The sequence below is a fragment of the Manis javanica genome, chromosome 16, assembly GCF_040802235.1.
Source record: "Manis javanica isolate MJ-LG chromosome 16, MJ_LKY, whole genome shotgun sequence".
NCBI classification, from domain to species: Eukaryota; Metazoa; Chordata; class Mammalia; order Pholidota; family Manidae; genus Manis; species Manis javanica.
In genome coordinates this window covers 15,677,214-15,694,416 of record NC_133171.1, presented here as the reverse complement: position 1 = coordinate 15,694,416, position 17,203 = coordinate 15,677,214, and the positions used below count along the sequence as shown (strand labels likewise).

The 17,203-nt window shown below is 40.0% G+C and overlaps 1 long non-coding RNA gene across 2 annotated transcripts in view; it reads left to right on the top strand.

The window, feature by feature from the left end:
- Positions 1–17,203, top strand: part of LOC108403037 (uncharacterized) — a 119,245-nt gene that overhangs the window by 71,243 nt on the left and 30,799 nt on the right. For both annotated transcript variants that reach the window (XR_005059246.2, XR_005059245.2), the window contains exons 6-9: positions 2,442–2,706; positions 7,614–7,719; positions 8,889–8,983; positions 10,711–10,863. This is a non-coding gene — a long non-coding RNA (uncharacterized lncRNA). The remainder of the gene's footprint in view (positions 1–2,441; positions 2,707–7,613; positions 7,720–8,888; positions 8,984–10,710; positions 10,864–17,203) is intronic.

The window sequence follows — 17,203 nt, the reverse complement described above, 5'->3', positions numbered from 1 at the left end:
ACATCATAAAGGCCATATATGACAAACCCACAGTCAACATCATACTGAACAGTGAGAAGCTGAAAGCTTTTCCTCTGAGATCGGGAACAAGACAGGGATGCCCACTCTCCCTACTGTTATTTAACATAGTACTGGAGGTCCTAGTCATGGCAATTAGACAAAACAAAGAAATACAAGGAATCCAGATTGGTAAAGAAGAAGTTAAACTGTCACTATTTGCAGATGACATGATATTGTACATAAAAAACCCTAATGACTCTACCCCAAAACTACTAGAACTGATATCGGAATACAGCAAAGTTGCAGGATACAAAATTAACACACAGAAATCTGTGGCTTTCCTATACACTAACAATGAGGCAATAGAAAGAGAAATCAGGAAAACAATTCCATTCAAAATTGCATCAAAATGAATAAAATACCTAGGAATAAACCTAACCAGAGAAGTGAAAGACCTATACCCTGAAAACTGTAAGACACTCTTAAGAGAAGTTAAAGAGGACACTAACAAATGGAAACTTATCCCATGCTCTTGGCTAGGAAGAATTAATATCATCAAACTGGCCATCCTGCCCAAGGCAATATACAGATTTGATGCAATCCCTACCAAATTACCAACAACATTCTTCAACGAACTAGAATAAATAGTTCAAAAATTCATATGGAAACACCAAAGACCCTGAATAGCCAAAGCAATCCTGAGAAAGAAGAATAAAGTGGCAGGGATCTCACTCCCCAACTTTAAGCTCTACTACAAAGCCATAATAATCAAGACAATTTGGTACTGGCACAAGAACAGAGCCACAGACCATTGGAACAGATTAGAGACTCCAGACATTAACCCACACATATATGGTCTATTAATATTCGATAAAGGAGCCATGGACATACAATGGGGAAATGACAGTCTCTTCAGCAGATTGTGCTGGAAAAACTGGACAGCTACATGTAAGAGAATGAAACTGGATCACTGTCTAACCCCATACACAAAAGTAAATTCGAAATGGATCAAAGACCTGAATGTAAGTCATGAAACCATAAAACTCTTAGAAAAAAACATAGGCAAAAATCTCTTGGGCATAAACATGAGTGACTTCTTCATGAACATATCTCCCCGGGCAAGGAAAACAAAAGCAAAAATGAACAAGTGGGACTATATCAAGCTGAAAAGCTTCTTTACAGCAAAGGACACCATCAATAGAACAAAAAGGCACCCTACAGTATGGGAGAATATTTTTGTAAATGGCAGATCCGATAAAGGCTTGACATCCAAAATATATAAAGAGCTCACACTCCTCAACAAACAAAAAGCAAATAATCCAATTAAAAAATGGGCAGAGGAGCTGAACAGACAGTTCACCAAAGAAGAAATTCAGATGGTTAACAGACACATAAGAAGATGCTCCACATCGCTAGTTATCAGAGAAATGCAATTTAAAACCACAATGAGATATCACCTCACACCAGTAAGGATGGCCACCACCCAAAAGACAAACAACAACAAATGTTGGTGAAGTTGCAGAGAAAGGGGAACCCTCCTACACTGCTGGTGGGAATGTAAATTAGTTCAACCATTGTGGAAAGCAATATGGAGGTTCCTCAAAATGCTCAAAATAGACTTACCATTTGACCCAGGAATTCCACTTCTAGGAATTTACCCTAAGGATGCAGCACTCCAGTTTGAAAAAGACAGATTCACCCCTATGTTTACTGCAGCACTATTTACAATAGCCAAGAAATGGAAGCAACCTAAGTGTCCATCATTAGATGAATGGATTAAGAAGATGTGGTACATATACACAATGGAATATTATTCAGCCATAAGAAGAAAACAAATCCTACCATTTGCAATAACATGGATGGAGCTAGAGGGTATTATGCTTAGTGAAATAAGCCAGGCAGAGAAAGACAAGTACCAAATGATTTCACTCATCTGTGGAGTATAAGAACAAAAGAAAAACTGAAGGAACAAAACACCAGCAGAATCACAGAACAACCCAAGAATGGACTAACAGTTACCAAAGGGAAAGAGACTGGGGAGAATGGGAGGGTAGGGAGGGATAAGGGCGGGGAAGAAGAAAGGGGTATAATGATTAGCATGTATAATGTGGGGGTGGGGGAAAGGGGAGGGCTTTGCCACACAGAGAAGACAAGTAGTGATTCTACATCTTACTATGCTGATGGACAGTGACTGTAATGGGGTTTGTGGGGGGAAACTTGGGGTAGGGGAGAGCCTAGTAAACATAATGTTCTTCAAAAAAATTAAAATTAATTAATTAATTAAAAAAAAATGTCTCCAACTCTAAGTAGACTGAGGAGCGGAAAATCAGAGCTGGACCCACTCAGACTGTCTTGAGCGTGTCTGACGTGAGAGTACATTGTGACCTTCTCACTACATCTGCTGAATTGGCATCCACAGGGTTCCTTTCATGCCCCTGCAGGAATGGGAAGACCACCTCCTGTGAAGCTGCGCCTTCCACCCGGTCTCCCTCCCTTGCCAAGATTTTGCTTGGAAGAAGGCCATGAAGCTGCAGTGCTGACCACATGCCAGGCTTTTCCCTCAGGCCCTGGTGGAAGCCCAGGCTAAAGAGGCTGAGCACCTCTGACTTTAAGGACAGTCAGAGAAAAACCCCACGACCATCATTCAAGGTCAGCAGGAGAGGCCATGCCCAGCCCGAGCTCTGTTAACCAGCTATTGCTCCAAAGGTACCATCCAATGACAATGTATAATGGTTAGTGTGCAAACCTTCTTTTCTTCCTCTTTCCCTGACTGAGAAGGGGACACAGTCAAAGGTCAGACTTTTGAGAATAAAGTGATATGTCAAAGGTTATTAGAATGTTATGCTTACCAAATTATCATAAAGTGCTTTTTTTCCATACCCTCATTGTGAAGATTTTTACATTTTAGTGGCCCATTTATGTTACACCAGTATCACTAATGTTTCTTTTTTAGTTCTTCAGCATGAGGAGAAATGGCCATCAGCCATAAAACGTTCAGAGTATCAGGGAACAAATCCATTTTGACAGAAACTCAAACAGTAGATATGTATTGTCTATTCATATTGGGAACACTAATATTTGACATATAAGAATGATGACTCCCCCAAGATGTCCATGCCCTAACTCGTGGAATCTGTGAATGTTATCTGATGTGGCACAAGGGGCCTTGCAGAGTGTGAGTCAGTTAAGAATCTCAAGAAGGGGAGATTTTCCTGGATTATCGGGATGGTCCTGATGTAACCACAAGTGCAGGCTTTAATGGATGCAGATGCAATGAACCCTGGCTTCAAGATGGAGCAAAGGACAGGGCCTCCTCCAGAGGCCGGAAAGGCAAGGAGAGGCATTCTAGCCTGCAGCCTGCAGAAGAAGTGCATCCCTGCCAGCAACTTGATTTTAGCCCCATGAGATCCATTTTGGACTTCTGACTCCCAGAACTGTGAGTTAGTACATTTGTCTTGCTTTAACCCATGAAATTTGTTGTCATTTGTTATAGCGGCAACATGAAATTAATACATGGTTGAATAAACTTTATTATTAAATATTTGTAAGAATCCATGGGGCAATATACCACCTAATTTATTAGCCATTGTTAAAATCATTACCAACAGTCTTAGTTGGCCCAACCCTGAACTTTTAGAGAATTAGGCTATCCTTGGACTCAGTGAAGATTGATGACTAAAACATAAAATTATTTCCTACTTATACTCAACACAGCCCATGCTTCCTGCCTTAAAAGTATTTGCAATGTTACCAAGTTTTAAAAATCTACTGACCTAAGATTAAACTTACTTTGATATATTACCTAATTCATTGTTGACCACCAATAAGACTGTATTCAAAACCAAGGGATAGGCTATCAAATCTCCCAAACCTTTGTAGATTTTAAGAACTAAAACTAGTAAAGTCACATTAAAAAGAGGTAACTTTTTAAGTTCCTCAAAATTGAGAGGATTATTTATAATATGCAGTGATGGCAAACAAAATGACTGAAGAAATATGTCTATATTTTTATTTTAAAAGATTCTAGTAAGAATGAAATGTCTTGTTTTTGCATCAAATTTAGGAAATTTCAAATATTGCTTTTAAGCATCACATAGAGGAGCTCAGAAATGTTATCACCGTTAATTATCACTAGTTAACATAAAAAAGAAGCTTTGATACTTTTATCAGGAGAGACAATGCTTTTAAATCTCTTTCATTGGGTCAAGAAAAATTCTAACCCCAGACTTCAGCTGTGCATTTAAAGATAATGATAATATTCTTCCTGTCATCAAGGGCAGGAGCAGACATGGGAAGCTCCAGATAGGTACTGTGTGTGTAAGTTTAAACACATTCACAGGGAAGATGGGAGGGAATAAAGCATTTTTTTCTATGTTTTAGAAATTTTTACTGAGAAAGTCAGTAAACAGTGCTAAAACTTGGAATCGTTATTTGGAAAATTTTAGTATGAGCAACTTCAAGAAAAAAAATAATTTGGTTCCAACCAGACTCTTCGGGCTGGGCCCCATTTGTGTCCTGAAAGTGACCTTGCAGACGAAGATGTCCTCTCTGTGCCATCTCTACCTTCACAGCTAAACTCAAATCCTAATTGACTGTACAAGTTAGGCAAAATCTGGCACCAAGCATTTTTTTTTAAAACAAGGCATACATGCCTAGAGTAAAACATTGGTAACTTCTAGGAGATTTGCATTTATATGCTTTCAGATTAAAAAAATATATGTAACATATAAAAATACAATTATGATAAAGGAGATAAGTTTTATAATCTGTTTTTTTCCCATCTGATTTCCATATATGTCAATCCTCATCTAATGACACTAATTCGTTTTTAAATACCTTGCTACTATGTCAAAACCTTTCAGTGATAACATATTTCCATTGTTTTATTGGGGGAATAATACTTCATTCCATCCCTGTCTGTGCTGATAGAAGGATGTTGCACTTGAACAAGTTTATGTAAGTAATTCACAACAATTTGGAGGTAGATAAATATTCTCTGTATGTAAAAAAGAATGCAGTGAAGGTTTGTTTCACTCACCTAAGGAAGTACAGACCTGGCGGGAGGCCGTGGGTGGTATAGGAGGGCAGGGAGGTGCTGCTATGGAAAATGCTTCCTTTTTTATCATTTTCTTAACCAGATTTTCAACTCTGCTGGTCCCACAGTCACCTTGCACTCCAGCTGTGGGGTGATGTAGCAATTACATAAAAACCTTAAAATAATGTTCACAACTTTAGACTCAATAGTTCCACTTGGAAGAAGTCATTGGAAAAATTGGAAATTTATGTACATGTACAGTTGTTGTGTTGTTTATAATAGTGCAAATTTGGAAACAACCTATATGTCGAAACAATAAGGAGACTTCTTAAATAACTTATGCATCCACATACTGGGATCATTCAAAGCCATTCCGGCATATCTCAAATAACAGTTAACATATGAAAAGTGCATTTGATATATTGCTCAGTGTAGAAATCAGATGGCAATGTATTCAAATCAATCCCAATTTTGTAAAACATCTCTCTACACATATATTTATTCTTAGAGAAGTTTGAAAAGAAGTCTACCAAATATTAGCTGTTTTGTTCCCCCCTTCTGTGAAATTTTGGGTGATTAACATCTTCTTTCTTATTCTTTTCCATGTTCTCGCATGTTTTTCAACATTTAACAATACTTCAAATGTTTTAAAATAAATGAGACATTCAATTGAAAGTAGTGTTTGAACAGTGTGATGTAAGAGAAGGTAAAGACCGAGCAGCGGGCTCAGGGGTGGCTAATGTGGGCGTGAAGTGGCCAGGGTGTTGGTCAGGAATTGATGGCTGAAGAGGAGAATGTTTCTGGGAAATTGCAAAGGGAAAATTTAACCAAATTGCTCCATGAAAAGTGAACCAAATGTCCAAAATAGCAGTTGTTGAATGTTTGCTTTTAAGTAGAGAAGGAAAAGGATAGATCTGGTTTTCTCCCAAATATTCCTCTTTTTCTTTGTTAGAGCATTCTAAAATCTCTGGGCTTTCTAAGTGTCTGAAGATCAAGGAACAAATACTTTTGGTTAAGTTCTCTGAAGTAGCCATCATAGAACCTTGTTCAAATGACTTGCAGTACCACATACAGTGAGTAGCCCACGGGGACATAGGTGAGGGGTCCTGATGTTGGTCAGGCTCCTGGGTTACTATAAAGTGACTGGGTGTTTAGCCTATTACGTATTCAGTAATAAGCACCTTTGATCTTCCTACATTTTGTCTTATGAAAGTAAATAAATGTGGAACTAACATTCATTGAAAAAGTCAGTTGTATTAGCAGATGTACACATAATTTTTTTGAAATCAAACCCTCAGCTTACACAGGTATGGGATTAAAAAGAGAGCCAATATGTGTAATTTAGATATCTTTTGGTTCAATATTTTAATATATGTTAAGATGAGTTTAGCATATTTTAAGGTCTATTTCAAATGTGCAGTATACAAATTTTTCTTCCTTTTTATTACCAAGATATAATAAATACTGTATTGAGTCTTCCCATGCCCAAAGTTCGTGATTATCCCAAAGGATCTTTTCACTCCAGGACACCTGGAGGCAGAATTATAGCGTCGAGACAGTTTGCAGTTAACTCTCAGCTTCAGGAGTGATCTGATATCCTAGACCCTGAGCTAACCTGCCTGCTCCTACTTCCAAAACCCTTCTCCTGTCTAGTCCACGGAACTCAGTACTGTCGTCCTTATAGCTCGATGTAAGAGAATTTGCTCTTCCCTCCTGAATTCTAGCCACTTCCTCTGCTCGAAATGGGGTCATTCACATGCTGAGTGGTTGCCCCTCACCACCAACCGCCACACAGCTTTGATGCACAATGTCTTCAGCACTTACTCCCCATAGGGTCAGAAGTTGCCTGAAAAAAATACACAGCCTGGGCAGAGTAGGCTGGCTCTGAATGGAAAAATGAATACTTTTATCCTGGTGGTTATAACTGAAAAGCTCTTACGAGTTTCCATGCGAGGAAGTGGGGGCTATAACCAAAATTTCACGGGGAACGACACTACTCTGAGGAATTCCACAGACGTTATTTTCTACCAAACTGAGCTTCAGCTGCCTGGGACATCACCAACGCCACGTCCTGGTCTCCAGGTCACTGCCATTCTTGACTCCACTGCTTTCTCTGCTGCGTTAAGGCTGAGCTGTCCCAAGGGTTCAGACATCGTCCTGCCCCTGATGAACTGCATCTTTAAATATGTGTTGGACTTCCTCTGTTTTGAATGCATTTTGCTTAGCTTATTTTTATAATTGACGTGATTTAGAAAGAAAGAAAACATAAGGAGAACTGAGGCTCCTTACAAAGAATGCAACTGTATAAAATTAATTTTAAAAGGGGGAATAGAGAGGAGATGGAAGATGATAAGTGAAGGTTCTCTGGAATTCACGTTTTATAGAATGACGCTCACAGCTGCAGGAATGCTGAGAACTTCATGCCGTATTTGTTTCTCATCTTTGTTCCCTTCTTAGGTTTTTGTTTGGTTCACCTTGTAAATTAAACTTGACCCGTGGGATGTTGATATAGCGAACTAATGAGAGACCTACACAGAGAGAAATGACACACTTCCCTAAGGTATGACTTCGCTTACAGGTGTTCCTGCAGAAGTCTTGAGGCCATGTTATAAGAGAACAAAGGGCACTGGACGTGGGAGGAGAACTGCCTGAAGGATCAATCCAGAGCAGCACTGCCCAGTCAGGTGAGTCTCGGACGGTGTGCTGACCCGAGAGATGGAGAGAAAGATGAAACACAGCCAGCCTGAGCCAAACAGGCCTCAGCTTCCTGAGAACCCCCGAAGGTGTATTATTGATAATGAAATAAAAAGTACAGTTCCTCTTTTGCTAAAAGTATCACATTCTTCATTAAGGTCTGCAGACACAGGTCACCACGCCCCTCGCTCCCAGGCTGTGTTAGCAGAGGTGAGGACACTGACCCACGGCAGGGCATGAGGGATGTGCCCAACGTCACCTAGAAACTTAATCAATGGGGAAAGAAAGGAAAATACAACCACACTTTCAAATCGTTGGCAGATACTTAAATAAGTGATTCACTCCAATGTATGGAGTATGCTTATATACATGCTTAGAAACAAAAATACATATTTAAAAATCAAGCCTATTATCTTCTTAATATACACATTTTTAACTTTTTATTTTGAATTGATTATAAACTTACATGCATAGTTGATATCTTTTTTAAAAGAAATCTGCAGATTACAAGTATTTAAGATCTTCTAGGATTCCTTCAGCATTGATGTTATTTGCTAAGCTTGACTCTAGGCATAGTCTCTCCCGAATCCTGTCTGATAACACTCTCTGATTAGAGATGATGGGAATCAATACACTTCACTCACAGAATGCCCTCCCGATCCACGCATATAAACCCTTTGCTGCTGTTCTCCTCAAAATCAAGCAGTTGAGTTTCTGTATCTTATAGGTCATTGTGCTTAGAACTAAAGTCATAACAAAAAATGTGTGTGGACTTGCCCCCACAGTTCTTATCATTTACTTAGCAAAATGGCATTTACATGTGTCCTTGGAAAGTTCCATGCGCAAATACACAGCCACTTCTCTCACTCTCAGTTTCTGACATGGCCTAAATTCCTACTTGTCAGGCAAGACACAAATGGCTCACACAAGTTATTTGGCAAATAAGCAGCATGGAAAATAAAAGCAAGACTAAAAATTAAAAATTACTTCCTTCTACAAACATTTTTAGTAAAATTCTCACTGTTGAAACATAAAGAATTTCCAAGCTTCAAAAGTGAAACTTCTGTACAAATTTGTGGAGGCAGAGTTTGAGCCCTGGCTATGACATTCGTTGTCTGATTTCTGAAGAAGTCGTTTAACTAGGACCATTGCTTTGCAGTGCTGTTTGCATTGGCATTTGAAGCAGGTTCTTCTTTGCTGTGTCTGCCTGAAAACTTGCAGTATGTTGATCATCCCTTGCCCATCATATCAAAGGTCAGTTCCACCTTCTGTTTGTCATGGCACCAATCCCCTCCCCTAAACTCTCACATTTTGCAATGAATTGGGTCAGGGCTAGCAGTGGGTGGGGGAGATCACCCTCTGAGAACCTCTGTTTTCTTTACTTATCTTTTATTTCTTCGTTTCTAAGAGACTTTTACTTCACAAATGAATCGACTTCTCTTGGAATTTCTAAAATTCCCGACAGCTTACAGCATAAAGTAAAATCATAAAGATAACCCTTTTTGTAGTGGTGCTGGCATTTTATGTTTTTGTTTTTCTTGTCCCACAAGAATGACCATTATGTGTAAGGTAACATTTCGAGGAGCATTGGAGAAAGAGGCGATCAGGAGCTAGAAGCAAGTATATAGTAGAATGAGAAAAAAATACAGCCTTCTTTGTGATGTCCACTTCTCAAGGTCCTGCTTATCTTTGAAAGCCCAGTACAAATGTCTGGTCTGTCTCTTCCCATCCTCTCTCAGTGAGCTTGTACCGCATGCATGCGGTGAACCGGGGGTACCAACACATCCACTGTATGGTACAGCAAGGAAACTGCAGAAGGCAAGGCGAGCTTTAGTAAGAATAAATGCAAGTCTTTCCATAGTGGTCTGAAGTAATTAATTGCTTAAGTTCAGAATAACTTAAGTATTGCTCAGCAGCATGTATTAAAAAGACTATAGAAGATTCTCAAAACTTCTGTAAGCTATACCGGCCAAAAGAAAACTAATTGCGACTGTGTACATACGTTAATTTATAAATTAGGCACAGAAAGAGATTGACAACAATGACCAATACTAAAATAGAATAACTGTAACAACATATTGTAATAAAAGTTACGTGAACGTGGTCTGCCTCAAAATACCTGTTGCTGCACACTCACCTTCTTGCGATGACACAGATGCTACTACAACGCCTGCCTGCGGTCAGGTGAGCCGAGGCGAGGGGCACAGACCCCATGACGCAGTGTCAGGGCGCTGCTGCCCTTCTGATGGAAGGATGGAAGCAGGTTCATCTGTTTCCGAACTGAGGCTGATGGCCAGTAATAGAGTGTGGAAACCAGAGTGGGTGAGGGGGCTACTGTGCTCTTGAGGCGCCATGCTCTCCCTTCTAGAATCAGCTCAAGTCTCCATCCAACCCCTGTGTCTCAGGGCACCTGCCACCCTGGGGCTGCAATCTTTGCCCCACTTTCCACAGTTCCCAGTGGAAACAGGGAGGAGTGACCTCTAGAACAAAGGCCCGGGTAAGCTGAAGCCCATCTTGGGTGGCTGCCCATGCTCTCTCTCCTCCCCTCCCAGCCCTCCGCTCCCACCCCGTCTCCCTTGGTAGGTTTGATGATGTGCATTCACTTTATTTGTGAAATTTAATTTAGTCATATTCCGAAACACTCCCATGCACTTTGTGATTGAGCTCTGTCTTTTTAAATCGAAAGAGGGTTGGGGTGAATGCATAAAAGTAGTGACCTTTACCCAATGATGGAGATGTGGGAGAGATTTATGGTCTCGAAAGGGTTCGTGCCTACCAGAGAGCGAATCCCAGTGTTGCCAGTTTCCGCTGTGGCCTAATTTCCTCCTGCCACGTTGCTCCATTGCAGTGCTCAGTCACTGTCTTCTTCGGTATGTTTCAATTGACAGGAACATTTACAAATGAAATTCTCACTAAAGGTGAAGTAAAACGATTTTCTCCTTCGAGGTCTGAATTAAGGAACCTGTCTTTTCTCATAACAGCCGATGACATCTCTGTTGTCCAGGAACAGAAGGGAGAACCCGTTTGTTGGTAGGAAGAGAAGAAAGAATATACACAAGGGGCCTTAAGTTTGCAGTGTTTTCTAACACAGGAGACGGAGACACTGTCTTAACGTGGCAACGATAAACGTCCAGGTGAGTGTTCACTACTGCATGCGAAAGTCACAGTTAAGATGAATGTAGATGTGACATTTGAATAGTTACTTGTATTCCCCCCTAAGTCATTTAAAAAAATATAATCTATGCCATTTAAGTGAGTGACACATTGGGAAAATTAAACTAGGTATACAATGCCCTTTAAAATCACCACCACCGTGTGGTCAGTTCCCACTATGATTCTAGATTCCCTGATGCAGAGAGAAATACATACTGAGATGTGCCCACAAATGTGGAATCTTAGCATATTGCCCTTTATATTCTATGGGCTTTTAAAACTATTAATTTTGTCTTAGGAGAAAACTTTGTGCCTACAATACCCCCAAACCCTGATGAACCAGTAGGATAACCTGCATGGCTTCTGTGCATCAAAAGTTCATCGTTACATAAAAAGTGAGCCCTTGGGACCGGCCTAGGTTGGATAATTTTAGTGGCATGTTACAGAATCTACCTGAGCTGCTATATACAATTTCCCTTTTATTTAAAAGAAAGAAAAAAAGAGAGCAAGAACAAGGAAAATTCTTCCTGTGCAAAGTGATCACTTTAAATACCATTCATGCACTTTGCAGCATTCCCCTCTGACTTGCCACCAACAGCCACGCACACCCGGGGCGAGGCGTACATCAGTGTGTGCACACTCACATCTATCGCCTCTAAAAGGCTGTTGAACGCACTTGCTATATTTTACTATGTGCCCAAAATGTATGGTTCTTCAAAACTATTTTAACTTCTATTTAATGGTGAAAAATGCAAATGACCTAAAGATTTCCAAAGGATGGAAACCTTGGCCTGGTGAGGTTTGCTATAGACAAAATGCCGTCAGGCCCCTGGTTCTTTACCAGCTACTTTAGGAAAATTGTTCATGGGCAAAATAAAGACTATGACCTAGATTTGCTGGGTTCGTATCAATGAACGTGTATGCAGCGCACTCCACACGCTCTACAACGAGGTCGGGTGAATCTGACTTGAGTCTAATTGTTCCCTGTGTGAGAATCAAAACACTAGGGCGAAACATTGTCACATCAGTTGGCCAAAAAAATCAAACAAAACATTGGAAAATACAGACATACACACATAGACACACATATAACCTTTAAAAGGAAACAAAAACAAAGCTCAACTTTAATTGAGGAAAAACAGGCTATTAAAACAGGATTCAAGCAAATGGTCACCCCACCCCAACACACACGCACATGCATGCACACACACACACACACGTGCACCTACTCATAGGTACTGAAGGTTTGCAGCTTCTGTTTCTATACTTTGATCAGAACAAGATAAGATGTTCTTTGTAAAATGCAAGTGATAATAATAATTATACTTATTATTACTGCTGCTATTGTTACTCCATGTGGCACGTCGGCGGGGGGGTGGCATTCACACCTGCATATCCCAGCTAGGATGTGGGTCCCCCAGGATCTCAGCCCTGTAGCACGGAGAGGCCTGTGTACCCTGAGGGGCTGTGAGCCTTACTGCCTGTCCGAGACCAGGCAGTGCAGGCCCCGCCACTGTGCTGGCTTTGGGTCGTGTTTTCCCCCTAAGAATGTCCTGTTAATTGTGATATGAGTAATAGAAAACCAACACAATAATTAAATGATTCACTTTAGATAAACATTTGCTTTATAACTAACTACTCAAGAATTACTTCTTTCACTGAGTAAATTTCTCAAGAAAAATCCAAATTTCAGAAAACAAGAGCTGATTATTCATATCATGTAAGAATATCTGTTTTTCAGAATTTCATTAAGCAAGGTATAGAATTTATTTAAAGCTGAATGAAAAGATGAGCATATTTAACATTCCTTGATCAGATATTTAATACACATGGACAGTGCGGACACCCTGGCCATGGACAAAATGTTGATGACCTTCATTTATTTTCTTTGTTGCCATCAGAAGATCGCACATAGGTAATACTTGTCATGTCAGTGTTAGTGAGAATAATATAAAGATATCCTTTCATTTCACATGTCATAAGAGAAACACCCAGCAAATGGTGGGATGCACATCTCACTGAGGCAAGGGTGGTCCTGTTGGTGGGCTGGGCTGGACAGGGTGCACACGGTGGTGAGATCAGCATCTCCGGTCCTGCCCCCTAAGTGCCAGGAGCATGCCTACACAAGATGTAGGAAAACCAAGCAATTCCCCTCACATCTACACATTTGCAAACACCCCCAGGGTGGATGGTGCTACCCTGGGTGAGAGGCATAGATCTAGAATTAAAAAGCCTATTTTCTTAAGACAGGAAAGGCAATTCTCAAGGAGGACACTTACTTTTTAAAAAAATATCTTCTCCCTTCCCCCACCCCAAATAAGCTCTCAAGCCTAGACAAACCCCTTCTTCTTAGAATCAGCCACTTTACCAGAACAAAATAATTTGTAAAATGCCTCGCAGTGCAGGCCACACTGAGTTTCTTCCTTAAGTCCCCTTTCTCCAAGAGGAGGAAATGAAGTAAGGAAAGGAAACATTTCAACATGGAATGTTCCGGTGAGGACTTCACTGCTCATTTGGAAAGGGGAAGTCATTTTTTTTATCAAAAGCAGGCTGTCCACTCTTGTTTTGTCACCTCAGTGGACAAGACATAATTTGTTTCATATTGTTAGCACAGAGCCAGTCTTTTTGGCCAAGTGGCAGGCAAATTTCAACTGTAGGAGTTATCAGCCCCTAAAGAAGCATGGAAAACAGTGCACCCACGCTTGCTGACTGACACAGGCTGCTATCTTATTTTTGGAAAGTAGCCTAAAGCTATTATGGCTCTGGATTTTTGACAGGCATCACATATCACTATTTCAGAAGAAAATTTAACTTTAAAAATCAAGTAGCCTGAGGGTTTGGAATGATAACTTAAATTTTTAATAAGTTGTCAGAAAATACTTTGCAGTATTCATTTACAACTGGACTTAAGTCTCTGCAAATTAGTATGTAAACCATCCCAAGCCCATTTACAGTTTGTCATGCAAAAATAGTTAGAGGGTGGGTATCCAGCTTGTGCCCAGAAAGTAGCAGTGTTACCTGTTCATTCTGCTTGTGCTAAACAGTCACGGTTATGCCGGGTGTACTTCCGTCCAGAACTAAACTGATACAGGCCTTCCTTTGGTTGATTTCCGTGTGACCGTGCAAATGCAAGTCTCGGAACAGACCCTGCAGCAAAGCTTGTAATTATCCAGTGGTCACAGAAGGCTGTGTAGGTCCAGAGACAGGGAGAGAGGGTGGGGGAGGGAGGCAGGGGGAGAAGGGGAGAGAAGAGGAAGGCGAGGAGGGAGAAGGATGGATAAAGAATCCTTTTTTTAAGGTTTTTGGGTGATGATATCGGTGACTAGTCATCCACAAAGCAGGCTTCGGAACTGATTATTTGATCACTGTCATCTGATCAAATGCACATACTAATTTAAAATGTTGATTATTTGGTTGACTTAAACATTGTTATTGACCTGGGAAGCTGTTGGGTCTGGGATAGAATGAAGGGATGCTTTGCACCAGGTCTTAGAGAAAAGTATTGTGTCACTATGGAATCTTTGAAGACTTTGATGGCTCATTGTGTTAAAGTCAAACATGCAAAACTGTTTTATCTTTTTTTAATATTTTTTATTAAGGTGTTATTGATATACAATCTTATGAAGATTTTGCATGAACAACATTGTGTCTACTACATTCCTCCCTATAATCCAGTCCCCTCACATACCCCATTACAGTCACTGTCCATCAGCAGAGTAAGATGCTATAAAGTCACTACTTATCTTCTAAGCGCTATACTGCCTTCCCAGTGACCACCCCTATATTACATGTGGTTAATCATAATACCCCTTAATCCCCTTCTCCCTCCCTTCCCACCCACCCTCCTAACCCCTTTCCCTTTGGGCACTGCTGGTCTCTTCTTGGGGTCTGTGAGTCTGCTGCTGTTTTGTTCCTTCAGTTTTTGCTTTGTTGTTATACTCCACAGATGGGTGAAATCATTTCGTACTTGTCTCTCTCCACCTGGCTTATTTCACTGAGCAAAATACCCTCCAGCTCCATCCATGTTGTTGCAAATGGTAGGATTTGTTTTCTTCTTATGGCTGAATAGTATTCCATTGTGTATATGTACCACATCTTCTTTATCCATTCATCTACTGATGGACACTTAGGTTGCTTCCATATCTTGGCTATTGTAAATAGTGCTGCAATAAACATAGGGGTGCATGTGTCTTTTTGAATCTGTGATCTTGTTTTCTTTGGATAAATTCCTAGGAGTGGAATTCCTGGGTCAAATGGTGTTTCTATTTTTATTTTATGAGGAACCTCCATATTGTTTTCCACAATGGTTGAAATAGTTTACCTTCCCACGAGCAGTGTAGGAGGGTTCCCCTTTCTCCACACCCTCACCAGCATTTGTTTTCCTTGTCTTTTGGATGTTGGCCATCCTGACTCGTGTGAGATAACTTATTGTGCTTTTAGTTTGCATTTTTCTGATGATTAGCAATGTGGGGCATCTTTTCATGTGCTTGTTGGCCATCTGAATTTCTTCTTTGGAGAAGTGTCTGTTCAGATCCTCTGCCCATTTTTTAATTGGGTCATTTGCTTTTTGGGTATTGAGGCATGTGAGCTCTTTACATATTTTGGATGTTAACCCCTTATCAGATATCTTGTTTATGAATATATTATCCCATACCATAGGATGTCTTTTTGTTCTGCTGATGGTGTCCTTTGATGAACAGAAGCTTTTTAGTTTGATATAGTTCCATTTGCTCATTTTTGCTTTTGTTTCCCTTACCTGAGGAGATATGTTCAGGAAAAAGTTGCTCATGTTTATATTCAAGAGAATTTTGCCTATGTTTTCCCCTAAGAGTTTTATGGTTTCATGACTTGCATTCAGGTCTTTGATCCATTTTTAGTTTGCTTTTGTGTATGGTGTTAAACAATAATCCAGTTTCATTCTCTTGCATGTAGCTGTCCAGTTTTGCCAACACCAGTTGTTGAAGAGGCTGTCATCTCCCCATTGTATATCCAGGGCTCCTTTATCATATACTAATTGGCTATCTATGTGTGGGTTAATATCTGGGCTCTCTAGTCTGTTCCACTGGTCTATGGGTCTGTTCTTGTGCCAGTACCAAATTGTCTTGATTACTGTGGCTTTGTAGTACAGCTTGAAGTCAGGGAGCAGAATACCCCCCCCCTCCCCCCCCCACCCCACTGTATTCTTCCTTCTCAGGATTGCTTTGGCTATTCAGGGTCTTTTCTTGTTCCATATGAATTTTATAACTATTTTCTCTAGTTTGTTGAAGAATGCTCTTGATGTTTTAATAGGGATTGCATTGAATCTGTGGATTGCTTTAAGCAGGATGGCCATTTTGGCAATATTAATTCTTCCTATCCATGAGCATGGGGTGTATTTCCATTTATTGGTGTCTTCTTTAATTTCACTCATGAGTGTCTTGTAGTTTTCAGGGTATAGGTCTTTCATATCCTTGGTTAGGTTTTTTCCAGGTATTTTGTTCTTTCTGATGCAAGTGTAAATGGAATTGTTTTCCTGATTTATCTTTCTGCTAGTTCATTGTTAGTATATAGGAAAGCAACATATTTCTGTATATTAATTTCATATCCTACAACTTTGCTGAATTCAGTTATTGTACTAGTTTTGGGTTGGACTCTTTAGGGTTTTTTATGTACAATGTCATGTCATCTGAAAACAGTGACAGTTTAACTTTTTCCTTACCAGTGCAATGTCTTGATTGCTGTGGCTAGTATCTCCAGTACTAGGTTGAATAAAAGTTGAGAGTGAGTGGTGTATTGAAATCTCTAAAATGAGTGCATTACATTGTATTTCCCCCTCTAATTCTGTTAGTATTTGTTTCACAGATTTAGGTGCTCCTATGTTGGGTGCATAAATATTTATAATGGTTATACCTTCTTGTTGGACTGACCCCTTTATCATTATGTAATGTCCTTCCTTGTCTCTTGTTACTTTCTTTGTTTTGAAATCCATATTGTTTGATGCAAGTACTGCAACTCCTTCTTTTTTCTCCCTATTATTTGCATGAAATATCTTTTTCCTTCTCTTCACTTTTAGTCTGTGTATGTCTTTGGGTTTGAAGGGAGTTTCTTGTAGACAGCACATAGATGGGTCTTGTTTTTTAACCTTTCTGTAATTCTATGTCCTTTGATTGGTGCATTCAGTCCATTTACATTTAGGGTGATTATCCATAGATGTGTACTTATTGCCATTGCAGGCTTTGTGCGGTTACCAGACGTTCAAGGACAGCTTCTTTACTATCTAATGGTCTAACTTAACTCGCTTATATGCAATTTCAAACACAATCTAAAGGTTATTTTTTCCCC